This window comes from Phascolarctos cinereus, unplaced genomic scaffold (assembly GCF_003287225.1).
Source record: "Phascolarctos cinereus isolate Bilbo 61053 unplaced genomic scaffold, phaCin_HiC Scaffold_8;HRSCAF=390, whole genome shotgun sequence".
NCBI classification, from domain to species: domain Eukaryota; kingdom Metazoa; phylum Chordata; class Mammalia; order Diprotodontia; family Phascolarctidae; genus Phascolarctos; species Phascolarctos cinereus.
In genome coordinates, this window is record NW_027556291.1 from 49,663,401 (window position 1) to 49,690,757 (window position 27,357).

A 27,357-nucleotide genomic window follows, 5' to 3' on the forward strand; every position below is an offset into this window, starting at 1 on the left:
TGAAAATTGATTAAAAAAAATAACCAAAGGTCTAGATGAAAAATGGCTTCTGTGCATGTTAGGATGTCGCAATTCAACCATTATATGTTGGGACTACAATGAAGTGGTTAGCCTTGCCATCCCAGTTATCATACCTTTTAGATGCCCTTTACACAAAGATTTTTGCTGAAACTCATTAACAGTCCAGCATTCGTGTTGAATCTGCTCTAAATTACTTTCATTTGTGAAGCTGCACAATTTACTCTTGATATGTTGTTGGTGATAAGAGAAGGTTAGAGGAAATTAAGACTCTTGCCTTGGTCTCTAAAGCTTCTAAGCAGTAAGTAGACTTGGAGTTTATTGCAAAAAAAAAAAACCATACTTCATTCTATATTAGAGATAGTGATAATGCAATTATAATGCACAGACTTTTTGCTCTAAAGCTTTCTGACAACTTCATGGTCCCCAGATTTAAATGCTGTTCACAAGTGGTCAATATGGTTTATGATGGTATGGTTAAATCATATTTAGTTTATTAACAATACCTTTACAGCTCTTCCTAAACCACTTCTTATTTTTAACTGAATTCTCTCAGCCCATTGTGCATGTGTATATATGTGGGGGGCGTGTAATATATCACTTAATACTTGTTCTAGGGAAAGAATATGAAAAATAATTTTTCTATGTATCCCCTTCTGTACATCCACAAAACTGTAAGCATAATTTTACAGATGATGTTTAGTATCTAAAGGTACCTATCTGTAAAATACGAATGACAGTACTCTTGCAATCTCATATATCCAACTCATTAGCAATTCTAACTTCAGCAGTAATAACGTATTAAGTAAACATTCTTTTTCTCCCATTTGCCTTGATAGAAGGTCTGTAACGTGTTGTCAGTAAGACAACAGGCAGTTCAGATGGGGGAAAAATATTGTTAGAGATACTAGCCATTCTGGTCATCAATGTGCACATCTGGGGATGTAGCGACTGATTTAAAACAATTGGAAGGGAGAGTTTCAGCTCAATTAAGTCCCCAGTGACTTTCTTTTACTCATCTGTGATTTGTAATTGTTGTACTAGATAATTATTTTAGTGGGAGTAGGGATGGAAGCTTGTTTTTCCCCCTTAAAGATGAAATTAGTATCAGCAAGTATGGTTTGAAATCTCTTTTCTAGCCTTGTTTTTTATTGTTAGAACTGAGGAAAGTGAGGATCCGAACCAGCTAGAACCTTTTTTTATTTCTAACAGCCTCAATGACCCAACTCTGGTAGCTCTTAAATAGGTAGCATTTTGTTGTGACACTGTATGCTGCTTGGACCTTTTTTTTCTTAAATGCATTAAAAGTCATAGTATAGATCAGGATTTTTAACCTGGGATCCACAGATTCCCCCCCCCCAAGAGGTTCATGGATAGATTTCAGGGGATCCGTTAACTGAGATGGGAAAAATTATTATTTTTATTAATTTTTTTCACAACCCTTGAACTGAAATTTAATATTTCCTCTGATTATTTAAAAACAGTATTCCAAGGAGAAGTCATAGGCGTCACCAGATTGCCAAAGGGGTTAGTGACACACACAGAAAAAGATTAAAAATGCCTGCTCCAGAGCAATCCAATGTAGTCACTAACATCTTGAACCTAGTCCAAAAAAAGGGCTGTAGACTTTGTCGGGGGGGGGCAGGAAGTGGAGGGAATAATAATATATAATTCTAATTCTTTATAATAAACACAGTATTTATTCTAGGGGCATTCATAGCATTTCTGCTCCCAGTCTAACCAAAGTAGATGGAATCATAAAGTATTTTAACAGTTGATTTATTGGACTGTGAGCTACTAAAAATAGCATCTCACAGTCCTATAAATCAAGCCTATTAAAATCTTATGTAACTTCAGGGTCTCATTTCTAGAAATGGAGGTATCATTTTGGCTACCTTACAGCATTGGTTTTTAACCATTAGTCATTATTTCACTTCCTGTCCAAGCCTTCACTTTAGGTAAACAATGGCATATGGTAAAATGTGCTTAACTGCCAGCTAACCACTACCTTTTGGGTTTTGTTCCAAATGTGAGGTAATGATTCTGAAGTACAGGCAGTTGGGTTTTCTTTCCCCAACTTCATGAAATGAAAAACAGAACAAAACAGCAGCTAGTATACACACAAAATTAAATCATCTCCTCTGATATACTCCCATTCTGAGCTCTCACCTCTGTGTTTATAGTAGGTATATACCCAGGACTGGTTTTCCCCACTGCCCTGGGCACCTATGCAAATCTCTGTTACCGCAAATACATGACACCTAAAATATGTGAAGTAGCCCTCCCCTCATCCAGATGTGTGGCATCAGGCAAATCAAAACATCTGCTTGATTGGCTGAGTTTTTAACCTTGTAACATGATGTTTGTGTCATTTGACACGGCTGATGAGACTTACAAACCAACAAACCGACGCTGCCAATAAAGGCCTTTCATTGTAAAATTTAGAGTCAAGTAACTTACCTTTGCCTGGTGGTTAGATTTTATCATGTTTATGCTCAACTATAAAACAGAGGTGGTATATGTCTTCCACCCTATCCCTCATAATCCCCTGCATGGGTATCTACTCACCTTGATCAACAGATCAGGACACAAAAATCCTAACCTCTATCTCTTAGTTCCTGTTCCCAGAGAATTTGTTCACAGATTTCAAGAGAACTGAGAGGAATCCTGTATTGTGTTAACTTCTCATTTTGCCCTATGCCATATTTCCCAGCTGCCCTTATTCTACTTCCATGGAAATTAGATGGGACAAATGGAAGTCAATAATTCAGGATAAGAATCACATGTTTTATTTGATTTAAAAACAGCTATTTGGGCCTTGGAGTCAGGAGGACCTGAGTTCAAATCCAGCCTCAGACCAAACACTTGACACTTACTAGCTGTGTGACCCTGGGCAAGTCACTTAACCCCAATTGCCTAAAAGTAAAAATAAAATAAAATAAATAAAATAAAATAAAATAAAATAAAATAAAATAAAATAAAATAAAATAAAATAAAAATAAAAACAGCTATTTGGTCTCAGTAAGTGTTTGGTGAGAGGTGATTTACTAGACAGTGATAAAGGGATAGGAATAAGAATAGGGACCAGATGTGTGATTTCATAGTTCTGTCCCTCTATTTCTCTGCAACTTAAAGTCTTAAAGAGTTGCCTAGAACACTGAGACGTAAAGTGACTTGCTCCAGATCCCATAGCCAGAATGGGTCAGAGGTGAGACTTGAACTCAGATATTCCTGGCTTCAACGCCACTTTTCCAAAATCAGCACAGATCACTCATTTTCCTGAAGGACTTTGCCAGTGTTCCAACATTTTTTACTTTTCTCAAGCAAGTCATCTTAGATAACCCATGATATCTCATGTATTTGCATATCTAGAACTCTGTAAAGATGATCACATCTGTAAAATAATTCTCTAATGAGAAATATGCTGGAAAAATGTTCCTTCAAATAATGATTTAGCAGACTTTGAGGGAGTAGTTATGAATAAAGTAAAACACAATATAAATGGGTGTTTGAATTTTCCCAAAGGGATTTGGTTCTTCTTCCTTGTCAAATGTAAAACCAATTTTATTAACATGTCCATCTCTTACTTAAAAAAAATTATCATTGCACAGACCAAATGGATTTGAGTACATTTATTTGAAATCAGAAAAGCAGTCATTTTTACCAGTTACCATAAAGCATACTGATTGTTTTAATTTCAATTGACAAAGTTGTCAGTTGATAAGTAGTCAACAATGAGGAAATTGCCTTTTAATGTTGCTCATATTCTGTTGTAACATTTTTGTGGCTGATTACGACTTATGAAATTGAATTTTGGAATCACAAAGTCTATATGAGCTGAATTGCAATTCATGCTAAGCTTTTTGGAATAGCAGTTATAGGTCATGAGAAACTAAATTATTCTGTGTATTTATAGCTATGAATGCAATCCCACATTGTGGCTAAGAGAGAGTGATTACAATCAATTACAATTTTTGCTCTATTTTGAGACTGTTTTGATTATATATCAACAATGACAACCCTAACAAGTTCTCATAATGTGTTACTATTTCTGGGAAGTTGAGCTACTAACTTATCTGCTTAGAAAGGGGATATTGGGGAGGGGGATTAAAGTAAAATAAAAATGGATTTACACTATTTAATTTTGAAGGTGACCAGCATGCCAAAGTATAAATAGAGCCTAAACACAATTGTGGATGGTCAGATGAATTGGTGAGTACGTTCCATATGGCAACAATGGTTTGCAATTTTGGAAATGATTAGAGAATTATTCAGTAGTCAGATATTGTTTTAATATATTTTGTTTGTAAATAATTTTGTGACTGTATCATAACATCCAGAGAAGAAGTGAAAATTTCATCTGAATGATGCCAAATATCCAAGTGATTAAAGTGTTCAATCCAGATGTTTAGTCATCATGGAGACATAGTCCTAGTTTCCACTTGGACGTTGCCCTAACTTTACTTTTGAAATGCTTTGATGCTACAGTGAAAGGTATTGTATCTCTTTGTTGTGCTAATGTATGGTCCGAGTCCTTCTTGTACTTATGTAGCAGAACCCAACTCTTTCTGTTGTTAGATAGCAATGGAAGTCTTGTTGGTTTTCATGAGTGAACGTAGTAGAGGAGGGTTGGGGGTGGGGAGTCATCATATGTACCTGAGAGGATAAACTGATCACTGGTTAAGGTCAGGGAAAACATTGCCCAGTTGTCTGATTTTTTCATTATTGGTTGAGTATAATTGTATGTATTCTTTCTAATGCTTCTATCTAGTTTAGACACCTGTCAAAGTAAGTGTGCCAGATTAGCTGGACTATTGGCTATATCACTGCCTATATCCCAGCTGCATATATTTTAAGAAAACTCATCAGTTGTTCACTGAAATTACACAATGATTCTGCAGATGGCACATCTCAGTAATCCAGGTTTTTTCAGGTACATTTAAAATTAAATGTCCTAAGAGATGATTAATTCAAGAAAGTTATTGATAATGAACTCGTCTTATTCTACACATCCTTTGCACCCATGATGATGCCTTATTAAAGGTGTCCCAATCCTGCTAATTGACACCTGTGTTTAAATATAGAGGTGTATAAATATACCACAGCTACAAGCTAAACTTGAAATGAAGAATGTATTTGAAATTGAGTGAATTCCTATCAACAAAATGTTTATCGTCATTATCAGTGTTTACTCTGAGCATTATTACTTCTTGTGTTTTTAATGATATATTGACAACTATTCTGTGAAATTGCTAACATTGGGAGATAGCGGTAGAAGAGTTTCTTTACTAGCTCACAAATGGGGGAAAAAAACACAATCCTGACCCCTAAGGGCCATTTCTCAAAAAGCCTTGAAACCATTTTAGCATGAATTTTGCAGACATTGTTTACTTGAAACTTCAGATGAGCATTTTCGGAGAATATGAATACTTTTTATTTTAATGCTTAAAGAAGTGTTTTGTGTAGGGAACCATTAAGAAAATTGCTATATAAGTGAACTAAATACAACTTCCTTCTAGGGAGATGGTATTCCATGAAGTGACTTCTAAAGTATGATGGACAGTGGGGTGGACGATCGATGTCTTTTGACCTGCCACTGGCATAGCCTTCAAGAATCAGAATCTCCCCACCCAACACACACACAGACACACACACCCCACACACACACTGAGGCAGCAGAGGAGGACTTTAGAGGAAGATTATTTCTTTCCATTAGGTCATCTATCCAGATTACACCAATACATTGTAGAACAACTAGACCAAATCTTTAAAGCAAGCAAACACTGGTTGGGCAATTTAGAACCCTCATGAGAATTATCCTGCTCTGAATCAGTCTGATTTTTCACATGGTATAACAGGATACATATTATATTATTTTAGGGTAATTCCTCTTTTCAAGTATATTTAGTTAGAATTTGTAATTCTTTATTACAAATATATTCTGATCATGTGTTCAGACTTCACAATTAGCCCAGTAAAATGGTGGGACACCATTTATTTTTGGTTCAAAATCCATGAAGTGTTAACATAGGGGTGCTACTTCTTTTTCATTGTTTTGTTCTTTTACCCTATTTGAGATATTTCCTTGTTGAAACATTGGACAACTTGTGAAAGTGAGGTAATTTTCATGTAAACAATTAGAATTCAGTGCAAGGGAAATTATTTTAAGGGCAATTTAACACAGGAGGGTGAAAATTTTTAGAATATACTTCTGTGAAACATTCAATAAAACATGCTTAAGAAAATGTGTTTAACAATAATGGACTCAGTGAGAGAACTCTAGCCCCTGACATTTGGTTTAGTACCCTGGGACAAGCTTCATTACACAGTGCCTGGCAATAATGAGGCTCAAAGTGTTGTTTTCCATGTGCCCTAGGGGGTACCTTCTAACACTGTAGGCCTCAATAAAACATGGCTTATTACATAGATTAGGATATCCAGGGGGTCAAATAATCAGGACTCCCCAGCCATGACTCCTCGCGTAGTAAAATCACACGGTGGGTACTGATAAATTGGTACTAGATGAGCACTAACTCTATCCCTGATGCAGATGTCATACATCAATTCCTTTGTCTTCAAGTTTGTGATCTAATGATGGCCATGTTTTATTGGTGACATGAATTGATACCTTACTTAAGATATTCCTCTTAGGGTGTTAATTTTGAAATCAGCTGAGCCAATCACATTGCCTTCCACCCCAATGTGGCAAATGGGGAAACTTAAACCTAGAGATGGGAAGGGGAAGGACATGCCTATGGTCACACAGCTAAAACAGTAGCTGGAACCCACAGCCCAGATTTCCTGATGACCATGTTCTTACCACTACATCATGTTACCTGTGTACATTCACATCTTTTTCTTTTTTAAAAAGTTTTTTTATTAAAATCTTTGTTTTTTATTGTCTTTGTTCCAAATATTATACCCATCACCCACCCCCTACCCTATGAGCCTTCCTTTTTTTTTTTTTATCAAAGAATAAAAAAGCTAGTGAAAAAGGGGAAAGTTCAGCAAAACTAATTTCTTAATGGAGTCTGACAATATATGCAATGTTCCATATGCAAGGGTACCACCCCTCTGCAAAGAAAGGAGGAAAATTACATTCTTTTATCTCTTCTCTCAGGCCAATCTTGGTCCTTATGATTATACATTGTTTAGTTTGAGATTTTTGTTGTTCTTTCCATTTATATTGCTGTCACACGTATATTGTTTTCCTCTGTTGCTTACTTCACTCTGCATCAGTTGATATAATTCTAGCTATGCTTCTTTGAATCCATAACATTGATCATTTCTTATGACATGATAATATTCAGTTATATCAGTCTACTACAACTTGTTTGTCTGTTCCGCATTTGATGAAAATCTTCTTTGTTTCTAGTTCTTTGCTATCACAAAAAGGCAGCTCTGAATATTTTGACGTCCGTGAGACCTTTCTTTAGGTCTTTGACTTCCTTGGGGTGTGTGCCTAACACTAGGATCTCTGGGCCAAAAGGTATGGACGCTTTAGTCACTTTCTTTTGCATTAATTCCAAAATGCTCTCCAGAATAGACCAATTCACAGCTCTACCCAACAGGGTATTTGTCTGCCTGTCTTTACACAGGCCTTTCGACACTATCACCATCTTTTGCTATCCATTTGTACCTTTTTCAAAGCAGTGCTATGCTCACCACTATTGCTGGTGTGTTTGATTTTCTTTTAAAGGAACAAGTAGAAGTGATTGTTAGGCTAAATGATCCAGATTATCTAATGAGCCTACTGAGAAGGGGTCTACAGACTGAAAAAGTTTGAAATCCTCTGCACTAGGCCATACTTTTGCTCAGCTGAGAACCAACCAGTAAGAGCTGAGTTTATTCTCTCAAGATATGAGCAGGGAGCTCAGAGGAGATTAAGGAAGCTAAGGCCATTTTCATACAGCTCTAGCAAAATGCTTGTGATTTACCTTGTGTAAAACAGAACTGATTGCCCACTATATTTCCTCATGTCATGTAGTAAAAACAATTAAGTGAAGTTAGACTATAGATTACTTGGCTATTCAGCCACAGTCACCTCTAATGGAAAAGAAGAAAAATGGCCTTGACACGTTTTGGCAGGTCTGATCATTAGGAATGCTCACGTTGCCAGCAAGAAGGAAGCTGCAGCCAGGAATGGGATCTTGTCTGTTCTTTAGACAGTTTGGAATTCCATTACCTTTGTCTTCTGAGAACCCTGATCTTTGTCATTGCAATTAGCCTGGTGCTTCTCATGCAAAGTCTTTCTGAGTGAATAGCTCATTGGAAAAAGAATATTGGGGCTTGAATGGCCTAATTATTTATTAGGCATAGATTCTAACAGTCCAATGTCTCTTACCTGAGACATGAGGAAAGCTGTCATTAGGGAAATGAGGCATACCTGATGTGGCCTAGATCCACTATAGAGAAGTTAATATAGGTATAAGAATAATGAGAAAGGTATCATTATATTTCATTTGAAATGAAGCAGAGAAAACTTTTTTTCCCATTTCCCAAAGGCCCCAGACTCTGGCCCACTAGGACCCTTGAGGTGTATAGTCAAGAAAGCTGGGCTGATATTTTTTTCTCCAATCAGGAAAATAGATTTTGAACTAGAAAGGACCTCAGAAGCTATGTAGTCTAAGCCCTTCATTTTACAGAGGAGGAAACTGAGAGCCAGGGAGGGAAAGTGGAGTGATTTGCCCAGGGTCACACAAACCATAAGCATCTGAGGCAGGGTTTAACCACAGGTCTCCTATCTGGAGAGCCATTGTGCTTATCTCTGTCCTATGCCACCTTGCAGCTATTTGGGAAATGGATAGAGGAAAAAAAAAATCTCACTTTAATAGGCCCTTTGCCTCCCAGTAAGCTGTGGCTCTCACCATGGCAAAATGCTGCATGTAGGTCAATTGACTTCTTAAAGAGTTTTTGCCAGCTAGCTGATGGGTACAAAGCCAATTCCCACAGACTTGCTCTGGTTTATGTGGCACGGAAGCAAGAAATATTTTTGGTCATTGGGCTCCAAGTACTTTGTGAAATGCTTTCCTTTGAAAGCTTTTGAATGACTTAGTCTTGGGAAGGAACCACATATCTTTCCTGAGGATCATTTTCCCTTAGGAAAAATGTGTATCAGGCAATTAGATAGCAACTAATCAAGGGCAGAGCTTCCATTTATGAATGATTTACATACAGAACATTGGGCACAGAAATGGTTAGCAACAGTGCGATGTACTAATAGCAGTATGAGATCATTTTGGTGAGCTTTCTCAAAAGTGGTGATTTCAAAATTTACCCATCTTTTTAACCTGATATCAGGTCATGTCCTTTGTCATAATTTGCTATGTGGAAAGCCTTTTGACCTTCCAGATGAAATATTGTCCCAAATGTAAAAATAGATATTGAAAGAAACCAATTAATTAGAGGCATAAGGTTAATTGAAGCACCAACCATAAGGGGTTAGACCATTAGTGTCTTAAAATTTTTTATCCATTTTTCACTTTTGTAGCATTTCAATACACTGTGATATCTAAGAAGCCACCTTAGAGATTTTCTTTAAATTCTTTACATTTTAATTTTAGGAAAATATGATCTGGAATGAGAGACATGATGAATAGAAAGCCAGTGTTGGAGTCAGAAGACTTTGATTCCAAAACTGCTTCTGACAGTACTTAGCTTGGTCACCATGGACAAGTCATTCACCTTCTTAGTTCCCCTTTACTAATCTGTAAGGCTGTAAATTACAGATGAGTTGTTGATATACAATGGTAGAAGTAGTAGTTTAGAGTAGACTAGTGAGTTCCCTCTATCAATGACACTACACATCTGGGATGCATACATACCTACCCCTAACCCCCCCTCTTGCACACATAAACCCTCCAAAAATTTAAAATCAACTAAATCACTGTGGATCAACATGTATAATTGGTTATAAAAGCGAAGATATGCATTATTTTTCTTGGGTAAAGGAATTCTTGAAAAGATATTCTGATAGTGGACACTATAACAATGAATATATAACAATGGGATATATATGTATGTGTGTATGTGTGTATATGTATGTGTGTATATATATATATATATATATATACATATAGAGATATATTTAGATACAGATATATAAAACAAATATATAACAAGTAGGCTGGGAACATATAACAATGAATGGTAGGCTGGGAAGGAATTTGCCTCAGTTCTTATTAATTAAGGAAGACTTTGAAAAATAGATGAGAATTTTGCCATGGATATAGTAGGCCTAGGTCAGGAAGACCTGAGTTCAAGTCCCACCTTGGACACAGCCTGGCTCTGTGATCCTGAGCCAAGTCCCTTAAGTTCTCAGCACCTCCAGCTGATTCCTTCTGATCTTAAGTGACAGGGCTTTCATAGAGGGAGTTCCCGCATGGGGAATTAGTTCCGTGGACCAGTGAGATCATTGTTACCCTGACCCCCTACAAAAGAAGATTGTCCTCCCTTTCAATTAGCAGCAGTTTTAAGTTTTTAAGACCCAACCACAATTCTGGAAATGCCCTTGTAACCTTTGTGTAACGATTATAGCAATTGGGGGTAGGAAATGTTTTTTTTTCCTACTGTGCCCCTAGCAACACAGCAGTGTTGGGTCTAAGGATAATTTTTTTTACAGTCATTTCTAGGGTTGCCTTTTGTGCAGATACTTTTTTTATACTGGGCCAACAAAGTTAGGGATTCCTCCAATCAATAAGTAATGGCCTTTCTACAGTTCTAATTTGGGAAATGAACACAACAGTTGTAAGTAGACACACTGTCAAAGTGACCAAATCCTTTCAGTGGAAAAAGCAGTGAACATTTGTTGTGAATATATCCATAAGACACAGAGTGTCTATCGACAATCAGTCTCTAAGGTATATTATATCTTTAGACTATTTTTTTCAATATAGCCTACATGTGCCCTCTACTTCTCTGTCAAGGAAATTATTTTCTAAAAAGATTTGGATTGTTCTATGCTTTCAGAAATTTTGGTGAAAGTTTCTACCATATAGCCACTAAGTTAAGTCCTAGGATTTAGTAGTCCATAGCCAATAGGAATGTTTACAAATGTGGGAGTGGCAGCTTTCCACTGGAAACATTTGCCATAGCTGAATTAGACAAACATTTTTACCCCTCCACAGCAGTAAAACAAACGTTTCTATTTTGTGAACCTCGCTGGCACCGTGAATGTTTATGGCAGAAATGAGTGTTTGAATTGGTAAGAAAACTCCATGTAAAACATATGCTGTTGACACAATTTAAAAAAGAAATTGGTAGTGTAGATGGCACCCAACTGGGAAATTTATTTATGCAATGTGTTTACTATTGCATTTAAATCTGGTTGACCAGAATGCTTAGGAATTGGGAAATTTGGGCTAATTGAATTTTTATTCAATTTAATTGAATAATAGTTTATTCATTTAATAAGCCCTTTTTTGTCATAAAATCATAGATTTAGAGATTGAAAAGGACCTAGAAGACAGTTCAAATACCACTCATTTTATAGCTGAGGAAACTGAGGCACAGAGACATTAAATGATTGACTCAGGGTCACACAACTAGTAAGTGTCTGAGGTGAATCTGAACCTATGTGTTCCTGACTCTAAGTCCAGTGTCCTGTCCACTACTTCCTTGTAAGGCCTAATTAAGGAATGATTAACTAAAAAACCCCCTTTGTTTCAAACTTAAAGAAAATCCTTCAAAAAATTTTTACTTATGAGTAGCGTAAGGCAAACATAACTACATTTATTTTTTTGATCACTAAGAATCTTTGTCTCAGGGTAGTCTTTCTGAACGTGAATTTGTATTGCTTAGGTATTGAATATGTTAGTGTTTAAATGAATATGTGATGAGCTTAGTGTGCTGCCAAGAAGTTACTCTAGTTCCCCTTCAGCTCAGTGCTTAGTAACATCTTGTTTTCTTGTGATTTACCTTCATCTCCTGAAAGCAGAGTATAGGGGAGGGGGGGGAAGGAAATTAGCTGATGGTTTGAATTGGTTGGCTTCTAGTTCAGGAAAATTTGTATCATGCTAGTATTTTTTTTTGGAGGGGGGTGAGGCAGTCGAAGTTAAGTGACTTACCCAGGGTCATACAGCTAGTAAATGTCAAGTGTCTGAGGTCAGATTTGAACTCAGATCCTCCTGACTCCAAGGCCAGAGCTCTATCCACTGCGCCACCTAGCTGCACTTCATACTAGTATTTTTAAAATATATTTTAGTGGTATAGGAAGTTCAGTTTGTCACTCACCCAATAGCAGAGACTTTAAAAGATCATTATTATCTTTCTTTATTATTATTCGAAAGATCATATTACTATAGAAAGCGTATTAGATCTGAGCAAAGTAGTAAAGACAGATTCAAAGGCTTATTTCAAGGAGGTGCAGCAAAGGAGAAGGAGCAAAAGAAAACTTTTCAGGAGTGAGAACATCGTCTTTGCCACTTAAACATTTTGGGGGAATTGTGAATTTGCTCACTTGAAATGTTAGCTTGCATCTGTCATACTCCTACAGGACTTGAATATGTGGAGAGGCGTGGGGGAAAGGAGGATGTAAATATTGACAAGCAGAAGTGAAAGAATGGTTCAGAGGTTGCAGTGATATATTGAAGCTAAGAAGATTGCATGACCATAAAGGAAATGAAAACAAAATAATTTGAGTTCAAGAGGGATCCAGTGTTTATTAGAAGTAGCAGCAGAGTAGTTGTAAAGAAAAGAGCACTGGGGACAGCTAGGTGGCACTGCAGTGGATAGAGCACCAGCCTTGGATTCAGGTGGACCTGAGTTCAAATCCACCCTCAGATACATAACACTTACTAGTTGTGACCCTGGGCAAGTCACTTAACCCCATTGCCCAGCCAAAAAAAAAAAGCACTGAATTAGGAAAAACATCTGTGCTTCACTCCTGCTCCTGTTCAATTGTTTCAGTCATATCTGACTCTTCATGACCCCATTTGTGGTTTTCCTGGCAAAGACACGGAGTGGTTTGCTATTTCCTTCTCCAGCTCATTTTACAGATGAGGAAACTGAGGCAAACAGGGTGAAGTGACTTGCCCAGGGTCACACAGCTAGTAAGTGTCTGAGGCCAGGTTTGAACTTAGGTTGTTCTGATTCCAGGCCTGGCACTCTATCCACTGCAGTGCCACCTGACTCCTGTCTCTGCTACTAGTTATTAGTTACGTGTCCTTGGATAAGTCCCTCCCTCTTTCTGAACCTCAATTGTCTCTTCTATGAAAAGAGAGCAATGAATTATATATTAAATAAAATTCCATAAAGCTCCAACATCCTGTGATTCTAAGTAATGGATCAAATGAATTGCAAGCAATAGCTTAAGAAGGGCCAGGATGTTCTCTTGTGCCAGTTAATTCAAGCCAACCAACATTTGATGTTTCAGTTGGCTTAAATACACATACACATACACACACAATCCTTTTTGCTCTGGGCAAAAAAAGACTGGTCCTTTATAGGGGCCATATAAGGCAAAATGCTAAAGACAACTGGAAAACATGTTGTGTAGGAATGGTTTGGTGAGTTGTGTTAAGAAGTGATTTTAAAAATTGATTAACCTGACGTGGCAGCCAGAAAAGTTCAGGTGCTATTAAGAGAGGTAAAATAACCAGAAATGGGGAGGGAACCACTTCTAGAATCCTCTGCTCACTTCTGGACACCACATTTTAGGAAAGACATTGATAGGTTAGAGAGTGTCCAGAAGAGGACAGATTGGATGGTGAAATATGGCAGGTTCATGCTATGTGAGGAGCAGATGAAAAAAATGGGGACTGTGTAGCCTAGAGAAGAGAAGACTCCTGGGAACAGGGTAGCTGGCTACTAGTATTTGAAGGTATGTCACGATGAAAAGAGACTAAAGTCATCCTCCTGGGCCCCAGAGAAGAGAAGCCGGAGCAATGGGAGGAAATCGCGGAGGGGAAATTTTAGGCTTGACATGAAGAATGGTTTCCTAACAATTAGAGCTACCTACAGGTAGAATGGGACTATTTGGGGAGGTAATGAGCTCCTCCTCATTAGAGCTTTGCAAGTGAAGGCTGGATGATGCTTTGTTGGGTGTCTTGTAGAGGGGACTTTCCATCATGAATAGGTTGTACAAGGTGGCCTCCTTCCTGGATGTCTTCCAATGGATGTTCTGTGGGTCTAAACCAGTACTTCTATATCCCCCCCAAACAAGTTGGAAGAGATCTCTGGCTGCTTTCTGCTAGTGACCTCTCACTTTGAGTTCAGTAGTTTTAGATCTGATGCTTGGTGAAAACTGGAAAGTTTGAGCTGCTGACAGTCCATTTTTCTGTCAGCCTCTGGACTGACAGCAATGGTACTTTTCTTCCTTTGGCAAAGTGGCCGCTCAAGGTCAAGTATTCCACTGTACTCTGGGACCAGCCAAGTGCATAACCCAATGACTTCAGACTCCAGTGCTTCCAATCTGGCACCTTTCATGAGCACTGAGTTCATATTAAAGCAGTTAAAATATATTCTCCTTCATCTACATATCACAGCAATAACAACCTGGGCACAGGACAGTGACTGGGAGCAAATAACCACTTGGAGTTAATGACCTGAGGTACAGCTGAAGGACCATCGACTCTTTCTAGTCAGTCTTTCATCCCTATAAAATGTCCTATACCCAAAGTGCCAAGCCTTCCATAATTTTCCTGTCTCCCATCAGATTAGGTAGTGGCCATAAATAATAGAGTTTAATACATAATAATGAGATGTGGCAATACAATCAAATATCAACAGTGATAGTGTGCCTAAAGATGGCTATTCTGATGATGAAAGCTGAAGAAAGTAGTAAATGAAGTTTATGGATCATAATATTTTAGAAATGATTTGAAATGAAATATAAGGGAAAATGCACCTGGTTTAGGGGAACAGTTCCCTTTCTTTGCTCCTTATTTCATTGATGAATGATCTAATTTAGAAATAACAATAAAAAAGCTTGGCTCTGACATCTTTCTTAAATGGATTGTTTAAATAGCATGTATTCAGCTTTTTCCCCTCCTTTTAAAAAAACACCAGATTATGCAAGTCGTTTTAGGAACCTGTAGAGCACAACACAGTGACACAAATATGTTCTGCCAAAGGAGGTACCCAGAGTTTAATATATGATGATTCTGCCCTAAATGTGCTGATTGAAATCAAGTTTCCCATCACTGTTTAAGACAGGCTGATCAGAATGTGGGCCAAAGGAGGATTAGAGTTGAATCTTGAACCCAGTGACTTTTGACATTTTTATACTCAGTCTCCTTAAAGCAGGGGGTCTTAACCTTTTTTTTTGTGGCATGGGCCCAGCCCTTTGGCAGGCTGGTGAAACCTAGGGCCCCTTCTCAGAATCATGTTTGCAAATGCATAAAATAAGATGCAGAGGATTACAGAATAAAAAACCAATTATATTGAAATAGTATTATCATTTTTTAAAAAAGTTCACAGATTCCAGGTTAAGAATCCCTGATTTAAAAGCCTCTTTTTGTGCTATTAATTGCCTATAACTGACCATCAAAGTCATCCTTCTCTCCATTAGTCTAGACCTGTCAGTGTCTGTGTCTGATGTGTCTCAGTAGCCCTTCATCAAAAAAGGAGATGAAACTATGATAAAATTTCTTTGCTGTGGAGAGAGGGAGAGTGAGTATAACATTTTCTTTTTTACTCATTTCAAAAAAAAAAATGCCAGTGGCTTGAGTTTCCCCTCACCCCCCACCCCTAAGGTTAGGACTTGATCATCGTATTATGAGTAGAAACCAAGGCACGAAGAAGGAAGGGGTAATGATGAGCAGCAAGGTCACTTCTGTAGAATGTGAGTGGAACAGTCAAGGAAAGTGGATAGATTTGATGTAGTTATGAGGAATGACTGTTGATGAGCCACTCAACAATACTGATCTGGCTATGGTAGCATATACATGCATCTGTTATTGGAAAATTCTCAATCTGATCTCCTCCCCAAAGAGTCCATAAAATTGTAGAATAAACTTAGTTCCAGAGAGCTCATGAGGAGGAGTGTGGTGAGATGTTAGTTATACTCATTCATTTTCAAAGCTTTCTTGGGAAATGACATTTAATTGTGACATCCATCATAAAGGAGACTTGACTACATTCTTATTCACCATCTGCATATCTTAAAGATTTACTGCTTATCTGCATCTTAAAACTTTCTCTTCAGAGTGAATATCTTATATCTTCTACCTTATCTTAGGATATGGCTCATAATAAACATGCATTGGAGGAGTTTATTTTATTTCTTTAAATATTCAGCTCACCTGCTTTTAGAGGAAAAGCTATAATGGTATGTTTCCTTCACCCCTACTGCTCCAAATATAAAGCCTTGAGTTTCAGGTAAGTATTTGTAGAGAAGCCATGATTGGCAATGCGTCTGTATTTCCAACCCTGATGAATGGGGAAATGGGATCTACAGTTAATAGAATGGCTCTAGTGGCTTCTAGCAAATTTCTCTTCATAAGTGTTATTTCTGCCCCACTAATATAGCTAACCCGACAGTTGAAAGCAGCAGTCTCTTTTGGGTGAGGCAAAGCCCACCCTTTCCATAGACCTCCATCGCACTTTAATAAATTTGAAATCACTATTTTTTTCAGTCCTATATACTTCCAAAGTATCATTGAGGACACTACATATTTCTGCAAAACTGAAATCAACACAACAGGGCAATGTAATGCCATGAGGTATAGCATACATCAAAAATAGCCAGGTTCTTTTCAATAGAATGAGTATCGAATTGGTGACATTCAAATGTTGTTGCCCTCTTTTCACTAGATGTCTGACAAATGTCAGATGAAAATATTCAACTGATGTGACTCAAAATAGCCACATTTCTTGAATTCATCAACCACCTATTTTGTCCCAGCCTAGTCTATAGTACTTTATATACACTCCAATTTAAAAGAGTCACTTTAGGCGAAACAGAAAAAAAATATAACTCTGTGTGTGTGCTGTGTATATATGAACAGATACTATTCCTTCTATTTAGGTCTGTATCTCCTTTCCTAACTGCTTAATTCTCAAAACCGTAGCTAGTTTGAGTGCATTACAATGATGTACAACATATCTTTACATTAAAAACATGCAACAATTTGATGTCAGTGAATCATAAAATATCAAGATTTGGAAGGATCTCGGGGCCCAATTAGTTTACTACCTAAGACAGAATCTCCTCTGCAACACCCTTAGCAAGTATTTTCCAACTTTGACTTCAAGATTTTTGGTGAAAGGGAACGTCTCAGCACGCAAAGCAGCCGATTCCACTTTGGGGAGAACTCTAATAATTAGGAAGTCTTCCCTTACATCAATTTGAAATCTTGAAATCTGCTTCTTTCCATCTTCCATTTCTGGCCCCTGGTTCTTTCCTCTGGAATCAAGCAGAGTAAGGTGAATCTCTCTCCCCGATGACAGACTTTCAGATACTTGAAGATAGCTACTATGTTCATCATTCAGTCTTCTCTTTCACAGTCCAGATACCATCTTAAGACATTTCCCTATTGTGGTCACTCCTTTGGATGCTCTTGTCCAGTTTGTCAGTGTCTTTCCTAAGATATGGAGCCCAGAATTTGGGGTCCATAGTAGTCTAGATGTGGCCTGCCCTGGCAGAGGACTGAAGGCCAGACAATTCTCTAGTTCAGAACACTATGCCTCCTGCCTTAATGCATTACATTAGCTTTGTTGTTGAGTGCTATAAGAAGCAATCACAGCTTAGTGGATAGGGAGCTGACCCAGAAGCTAGGAAGACTCAGATTCAGGTCCTGCCTCTGACTTCCTAACTTCATGTCAAAGCTCTGGAACTCTATGGAAATCACAATTCTCTAGGGATGCAGCTCTCTAAGACTTTAAGTTGCAGATAAAGTGCCAGTTTGCATTAGTAGTTGGAGTTTCCTCACTTGGGAGGTCTCTGTATCACTTGAAGTTCTGTAGATTCATAGAGCTTGCAGCCCGCTAAAAGCCACATATCTTTTTCAGGTGACCTGTTACCTAGCTATACCTCCCTTCCCTACCCACATCATCTCTCACCACCTTGTATGGAGTTGACTTTTTAAAAATATCATCTTTCCTACATTGAAAGATGGTATTTGTAACTCATGAGACCTTTGTCAGTACTAGGGTAGTTGGAGGGAAAAAAATTATATGTATATATAGGTAGATAAATAGATAGAAGGCACAGGGTGAGTTAAAGATGAAGAGGTAATATCTGGAGAATAAAATTAAGGGGTGAGAGAGGATTATGCTGGGAGAAGGAGAAAGGGAGAGGTAGAATGGGATGAATTATCTCATGTAGAACAGATAAGAAAAGGCTTCTACGGTGGAGGGGAAGTGGGGGAAGGTGAGAAGGAATGCGTGAATCTTATTCTTATTGGATTTGGCTTAAGGAGGGAATAACATAGGCAGTCAAATGGGTATGGAAATCTACCTTACCCTACAGGAAAATGGGGGGAAGGGGATAAGAAAGTGGGAGGGCAGACTGGGAAAGGGGGTAATCAGAAGCAAACACTTCTGAGGAGGTACAGGGTCAAAAGAGAGAATAGAACAAATGGGAGGTGAGTAGGATGAAGGGAAATATAGTTAGTTTTTCATAACACGATTACTTTGAAAGTGTTTTGCATGACTACACATGTATAACCTATATCGAGTTGCTTGCCTTCTCAATGAGGGTGGGTGGGGAGAGAGGAAGGGAAAAAAATTGAAACTCAAAGTTTTAAAAACAAATGTAAAAAATTGTTTTCACATGCAACTGAGAAATAAGATATACAAGCAATGGGGTATAGAAATCTATTCTGCCCTACAGGAAAATAAAAGGGGAAGGGGATAAGAGAAGGTAGGGGGATAGAAAGGAGGGCAGATTAGGAAAAGCAGAATTGAGAATGCATGCTGTCTTGGGGTTGGAGGAGGGATGAGATGGGGAGAAAATATGGAACCTAAAATCTTGTGGAAGTGAATGTTGAAAACTAAAAATAAATAAATTTTTAAACTGTCTGATATGGAAAAAAAATTTCAAATGTAAGGCTTGTATTAGGCAGCTAGATGGCGCTGCAGTGGATATAGTGCTGGGCCTGAAGTCAAGAAGACTTGTCTTCCTGAGTTCAGATCCGTCCTCAGACATTTCCCAGCTGTGTGACCCTGCGCAAATCACTTAACCCTGTTTGCCTCAGTTTTCTCATCTATAAAATGATCTGGAGAAGGAAATGGAAAACCACTCCAGTATCTGCCACAAAAGCCCCAAATAGGATCATAAAGAGTTGAACACAACTGACATGATACAACAACGACTGGATTGGGCCCAATTTTCTAACCTGTTGAGATCTTTATGGATCCCAATTCTGTTACTTAACGTGATAACAGTCTTTCCTAGCTTTTTGTTATCCGTGAATTTGATTATCATGTCATCTCTTCCTTTGCTTGAGTTATTGATAGAAATGTTAAGTAGCAGAGATCTGAGCCCAGATCCCAGGGCATCCACAGGAGCTCTATTCCTAGGTGACATTGCCCTGTTTGTGTCTGGCCATTCAATCTGCTTTGAATCTGCATAAGTGTGTTATTGTCACAAGTATATCTTTCCAACATTTCAAGAAAAATACTGAGTGGCTACATCAAATACTTTGCTAGTATCTGGGTAAAATATATCTATGAATTTCCCTTGATCTACCAGCCTAATAACTCTGTCATGGCCTGTTGTTTAACAAGTCATGGTAGCTCTTTGTGATCACTGCTTCCTTTTCTACTATCTAGGGCAGAGGCCTGGAGTCAGGAAGACTTCAGTTCAAATCCAGCCTCAGGAACTTAGAAGCTATGTGAACACTGGGCAAGTCATTTAACCTTTGCCTGCCTCAGTTTCCTCATATGTAAAATGGGGATGATAATAGCCTCTCATGAGGGTCAAATGAGATAATATTTATACGGTGCTTTGCAAACCTCAGAGTGCTATATAAATATCATCATCATCATCATCATCATCCCCTTAATAACACATTCTAGATATTTTTCCCCTACAACTGAAGTCAAGTTCATTGGTTTGTAGGCTTTATTCCCTTTTCTTTCTTTTTGAAAACACTTGGAAAAACCTTTGATTTTATCTAATCCAGTGAAATTATTCCCATTCTCCAGAATCACCTAAAAATGATTCAATAATAATGTCTCAGAAAACACACCAGGCAGTTATTTTAGTACCCTGGCATTGGGTTCATCTGTAGCTGGTAACTTAAACTCATTAAAGGCAGCTCTGTTATTTTTGATGTCTTCCTTATCTCAAGATTCAGTTCAGTGTTAGCCATTTTATTCCAGTTTTTCTAGTCCAAAGATTCTTTTCATTGTCAAATAAAGCAAAACAAAAGAAGGGTTCAATGGGTTTTTCCCCATCCTTACACTCCTTGAACTTATTTTATCTCTTTGTTAATCTTGCTCTTTCCTACACTATAATTACAAATAAAACTCCTATTTATTAGCCTTAGCTTTCCTCTGCTCTTTGTGAGCTTTCTACTAAGTTTAGACACTTCTTTTTCTTCCAACTGACCATTGCTTTTATTAATAAAAGCTATAATTATTATTTTTATTTTTTAATATAAATTTATTTATTTTTAGTTTTCAACATTCACTTCCACAAGTTTTTGAGTTCCAAATTTTCACCCTATCTTACCCCTCCCCCCACAGAAGATGGTATGCATTCTGAATATCCCTTCCCCTAGTCTGTCCTCTCTTCTATCTCTCCCCCCTTTTCTTATCCCCTTCCCCTTCTATTTTCCTGTAGGGAAGGATAGACTTCTGTACCCCATTTCCTGTATTTCTTATTTCCCAGTAGCCTGTGAAAACATTTTTCTAAACATATGTTTTTAAAACTTTAGGTTCCAAATTTTCTCTCTTCCTCCCTCCCCACCCACCCTCATTGAAAAGGCAAGCAACTCAATATAGGTTGTACATGTGCAGTTATGCAAAACACTTCCATAGTAGACATGTTGTGAAAAACTAACTCTATTTCCCTTAATCCTATCCTGCCCTCCCATTTATTCTATTCTTTCTTTTGACCCTGTCCCTCCTCAGAAGTATTTGCTTCTGATTATCCCCTTTCCCAATCTGCCCTCCTCTCTATCATCCCCCTGCTCTCTTGTCCCCTTCTCCCCTATTTTCCTGTAGGGTAAGACAGATTTCCATACCCAATTGAATGTGTATGTTATTCCTCCTTAAGCCAAATCCTATGAGAATAAGATTCACTCATTCCCTCTCACCTTCCCCCGTTTCCCCTCCACTGTAAGAGACTTTTCTTTTCTGTTTTTTTGTGAGATAATTTACCCATTCTACCTCTCCCTTTCTTCTTCTCCGAGTATAATCCTCTCTCATCCCTTAATTTTATTCTCCAGATATGACCCCTTAATCTTCAACTCACCCTGTGCCCTCTATCTATCTATCTATCTATACATACATATAATTTTTTTCCTCCAACTACCCTAATACTGACAAAGGTCTCATGAGTTATAAATATCATCTTTCCATGCAGGAATGTAAACAGTTCAATCTTAATAAGTCTCTTATGATTTCTCTTTCCTGTTTACCTCTTCATGTTCCACTTGAGTCCTGTATTTGAAAGTCAAATTTTCTATTCAGCTCTGGTCTTTTCATCAAGAATGCTTGAAAGTCCTCTATTTCACTGAATGACCATTTTTTCCCCTGAAGGATTATACTCAGTTTTGCTGGGTAGGTGATTCTTGGTTGTAATCCTATCTCCTTTGCCCTCCGAATATTATATTCCATGCCGCGGTCCTTTAATGTAGAAGCTGCTAAATCTTGTGTTATCCTGATTGTGTTTCCACAGTACTTGAATTGTTTCCTTCTGGCAGCTTGTAATATTTTCTCCTTGACCTGGGAACTCTGGAATTTGGCTTAATATTCCTAGGAGTTTTCCTTTGGGGATCTCTTTCAGGAGGAGATCTGTGGATTCTTTCAATTTCTATTTTGCCCTCTGGTTCTAATATATCAGGGCAGTTTTCCTTGATAATTTCTTGAAAGATGATGTCTAGGCTCTTTTTTTTGATCATGGCTTTCAGATAGTCCAATAATTTTTAAATTCTCTCTCCTGGATCTATTTTCCAGGTCAGTTGTTTTTCCAATGAGATATTTCACATTGTTTTCTAATTTTTCATTCTTTTGGATTTGTTTTACAGTGTCTTGATTTCTCATAAAGTCACTAGCTTCCAATTGCTCTATTCTAATTTTTAAGGAAGTATTTTCTTCAGTAATCTTTTGGACTTCCTTTTCCATTTGGCCAATTTTTCTTTTTAGGGTGTTTTTCTCCTCATTGGCTTTTTGGACCTCTTTTGCCATTTGGGTTAGGCTATTTTTTAAGGTGTTATTTTGTTCAGTATTTTTTGGCGTCTCCTTTAGCAAGCTGTTGAATTGTTTTTCTTTATTTTCTTGCATCACTCTCATTTTTCTTCCCAGTTTTTCTTCTACTTCTCTTACTTGATTCTCAAAATCCCTTTTGAGCTCTTCCAAGGCCTGGGACTGATTCATATTTTTCTTGGAGGCTTTGGATGTAGGAGCTTTGACTTTGTTGTCTTGTTCTGGTTGTATGTTTTGATCTTCTTTTCACCAAAGTATAATATAGTCTGACTCTTTTGTGCTGCTTGCTCATGATCCCAGCCAATTACTTGAGTTTTAAACTCTTTGTTAAGGTATGAATCTGCTTCCAATGTGGAGAATGTACTGTCCCAAGCTTTGGGGGTTTGTACAGCTGTTTTCAGAGATACTTGCAGGGACTTGTAAATTTTCAGTTCTTCCAAAGTGGTATGATAAGGGGTGAGGTGTTTACTCCTTTCCTGGCCTGTGACCACAAGTACTCCTTTCTGTCCTGTAACTGTGAGGAAGGGTTCCTCTCCACAGCCACTACAAGCTCCACTGCCAGTGCTCCTCCTCACCCCAGCACCACCGCCCAGAACTGTGACCCAGATCCATACATGGGCAAAGTAAGAGATTCCTGCCTCAGCACTGGCAAAGAGATCCCTGCAGTCCCTCTCTGATCAGCCACTGGATTCCCCCTCATTCTATGGGCTGGAAGATCAGGAAGCAGCTGCCCCCCCCAGGGCCACTCTCTTGGGGAATGGAGCTGAGACCCCAACCTCCTCTCTTAGCAACGACAGAAACAGACTTTTCCCACTCACCTTCTAAGTTGTCTTTGGCATTAGTGGATTGAGGAGTCTGGAAACCTCCACAGCTGCCCGAGATTCAGTCCTCTGAGGGCTGCTCCACATTTGCTGCGGCCTGCTTGCCCACACCGCTGCGCTTCCAGCCCGGTGTGATATACCTTTCTGATAAACCATCCAGATTGTCTTGGGCTGGAAATTTGTTTCACTCTGTCTTTTTGTGGGTTCTGCTGCTTCAGAATTTGTTTAGAGCCACTTTTTTATGAGTATTTCACGGGTTTGGGGGAGAGCTCAAGCAAGTCACTGCTTTTACTCCCCCATCTTGGCTCCGCCTTAGACACTTCTTAAAGGATTTATAAGACTCTAGGTCCATATATTTTTTGTAAATCCCTATTAGGTGCATTCCATTTGCTATAATCCAGAAATATATATCCTATTCTCTGATAACATCTTCCAATCCAGTTTTTCCCTTACTTTAACCTGTCTTGATCTTCTGAAACCCTTGCCTCTGATTGGCAGCAGAAATGAAAATGCCACTTGTGTCTTGGCTGTTGTCTATTAGCAAATTAGAAAATTAGGGCTTTTGTCAACACTTCTTTTTTTTTCCAGTTTCTTCTCCCTTGTTTAATTGTCCTCATTAGTGGATCTTAGAAAAGTCAAAATAATAGTGTGTGGATGTAATTTTTTGAGTAACAAAGTCTTGGGATTAGTAAAAGCAATGAACAATTATTAATTAGCCTTAGTGACCAAAGAGTAAACAGAAGCTAGATTTACTAGATTTACTACCTCAGTACACACTGCTTTGATAAACTGTCATTACTAATGAAGTTAGTAGTTGTCTGTTAAATAAACAAAACATTAGTCTAATACAAAAGTGTTAATACAGGCAGGACCTACTAATTTGTTGATCTTTGATGAATAGACTGTTATCTCAGTCTCCTACTCTTTAAAATGGGGGAGGAAGGCAGGGGAAGGAGGGATAGGTGATTTCCAAGACCCCTTCCAGATCCATGAGCCAAAGTATGTATACATACCATGACATCCATCTGAGTACACATTGTGTGTTGTCATTGTGACAGTAGTGCCACTTAGAAAATTTTTTGCTCAATTCATAGTTATAATTCTAAGAACACACAAAGCTACTGTTCATTTTCTCTTTGACAGTACCATTAGTAAGTAGAAGGAGGAAATGAAAGAATCCCCTTTAGTCATCTTCAGAAAGGCTGATTATTCCATTAGGTGTATTTTTGTTTGACATCTTGTCATTTGGTAAACACACAATGATTATTCCTTCAGACATAGATGAAATATTCATTAGAAAGGAGAGTGAGGAAATTAGAAGACTATTAAATGGAAGAAGAGACTCATAAGAGCTGTCAGGAAAACCGTGATCCCAAGAAGTAGGAATCCAAATTGTCATTGATGAGGATCTATGAAGTGCCAACTCTGAAAAGCTGCCTTCCATAAAGTTGTGAGGAATCTTGGCCTCCATTAAGATTTCTATCCCTGAGAGTCTAAACTATAAGTATGGTATCTGCCTTGTCTGCAAAAGAAAAAAGATCTTCACTTGCTCATTATCTTGGGAGCTGAACATCCTCTTCCATGTGAATAAAAATGCCTATTTCATTACTGATGGGAACACGGAGTTCTGTGTACCTTATGATTTACAGTGGAGCTCACTACCAAACTGCCTTATAACTGAATAGACTATTGAAATAATATTTTTAAAATTGTCTTTGGTATCAAATGAAGCATACTACATATTTCAAAAGAATCTATGAAATGGCTGTTTTCTGGAGGGTATGTGGAAGAGGGGAGTTATAGAATCATTAGCTTAGAACCAGATGGGACCTTCAAAGTCATTTAGTCCAATCTCCTCCTTTGGCAGATGAAGAAACAGGCCCAAAGAAGGTAAATGGTTTGCCCAAAGTTGCAGAAGTAGTAAATGGCAGAGTTGGGCTTTTAACTTGGGTCTTCTGACCTTGAACCTAGAACTCTTTCTCCTGTTCTGTTCTGACCCCCAACAGAAATTCAACAGAAGACTAAATGGAGTTATGTCAAAAAAAAAAATCCTATCAGTTTCTTTTTGTCAAAATCTCTTTAAATGAGTTTAAAATAATAGAATAATTAAATAACTGTATTTGAAGGGACCTTAAGGTATTATCTACTCCTTGCCTTCATGGCAAGAGAACATCCAAGTTAAGAGTTGGCAACCGATAACTGACTCTGCCACTTAAGGCCATTATTGATGGATCCCTGTTAAGCTATTGTCCATATCCCTCTTTCTTTTTCTCTCCCAATCATCCTCCTACTTTGTCTACTTCTTTTTCTTTTCTTCCCTACTCCTTGGGCCCACCCATGGGCCCCAGTGGTATTGTGTATGTCTCGCAGGGACACACCAGTTCCATAGAAGCTAACCTTTGGTCTAAGCCATACTTCCCTACCTTGATTAGGAGAGTGTTCTCCAGAACTGAATCAAAAGCTCTACTGATTAAGGTATGTTGTTGTTGTTGTTGTTGTTGTTTTCCTATCATTTCTTCCTAGTCTCATAGAATTACATTTCAGGATACTAAAAAAAAAAATAAGACAAAACCTGTCAGATATGAAAGCTGAGCTGCTTTTAAAAATCATGGAGTACGGTAGAAGTAATACAGGACCTGTTTAGGCCAAATTTATTCTTATTTACTTTTCTCAGTTAACAAACATGTATTTTCCTTTCTTCTTGCCCACCCCTACCCACCCCCCAAAAAAACCCCAAAACCCCTTGTAATATACAAGGTCAAGCAAAACAGATTTCTCTATTGGCTGTCTCCAAAAATGTGTGTCTCCTTCTGCATATTTAGTCCATCTCTCTCAGGAGATGAGTAGCATGTTTTAATCATTGGCCCTCTGGAATCATTGTTAATCATTACGTTAATCAGAGTTCTTAATTCTTTCACAGTTGTTCATCTTTATAATGCTGCTGTGATACAAATTATTTTCCTGGTTCTGCTCACTTCACTTTGCATTATTTTATACAAGTCTTCCCCAGGTTTCTATGAAACTGGCCCCTTTGTTTCTTATGGCAAAAGAGTAGAACCTTTTAACTACAGGCTGCTGATTTTGACTTCAGTTCCTGGAAAAAATCTAGAAGGTCTTATTAAAAATATTTTTATTAAATGTATCATTACTGTAGCATGGGCTGAGGACCACAGCTGAAAACAAATTGACTCAAACAAACCCATGTTCCATCCTGGAGGTTTGTCAATACTTAATATTTTCAGTGAATTATTCTTCTCTGAAAATTCATTGTCTCCAGGGAAATCATAATCTGGCTTATTTTCTTTCTCATTTATGAGTACTGGACGCCATTCTTGCACATGACTCTACACTTCCAATCAGCATTTAAAAATAGAATGTTCCAGGGAGTAATGAATCTGGAAGGAGGTAGTGTCCTGTTTTCTTTAATGAAGCAATAAGATATACTAATGAAGTTCCATTTAAGTGCTGTTTCTTACCCTCTCCCCTCCCCACCCCAGCATAATTGGTTCAGTCCTTCCATATTCATGACACCAATGGGGAAAGTCTGAGAGAAGCTGCCTTGACCTAGAGACAAGTTGAACAGGTCCCAGATTACTTAAGTGCCAACTGTTTTACTGGCTCCTAGTCTTCTCTTAAGGATTCTATCTCAACTCTTTTTACCGTTTGTCTAGCTCTGGGGTCATTTTCTTTTTGTATTATCTTGTATATATAAGTTCTTGGTGCACTGACTTAGGTACTTCTGGCAGTTCATCTTTAGTCACAGATTCAGCAAATCTAGGGCTTCTTTCATCCCTGTCATCTTCTGAAAGTCTTTCCCTTTCCCCTTCAGAGTCTCTCCTTCCTCTCATATGCCAAATTCAGTTGTTTTCTATCCTTTGCCTTCAGCCCATGCTATTCTGAGCAGTGGAATCTTCTATCAGCACAATGTCTTCTGTAGCCCACCCTACAACTATCCTTCCTGACTTCCATTCTCCTGGACCCCTTTCTAAGGGGAAGTAGAATGGAGAAGGAGCTGTGGCTAGCTCATAAATATGAGCTGTTATGTTACTGTAACCTCTGGATATATAACAAAATCAGTTAAAGCAAATAAGGTAACTTTGCAGTCAGAGCTCCCATATTCAAACCATTTTCATCTCTATCAAATAAGGAGAAGGAAAACAGCAATAATACTAAATACCATGCATTTTAACAAAATAAAATCAAG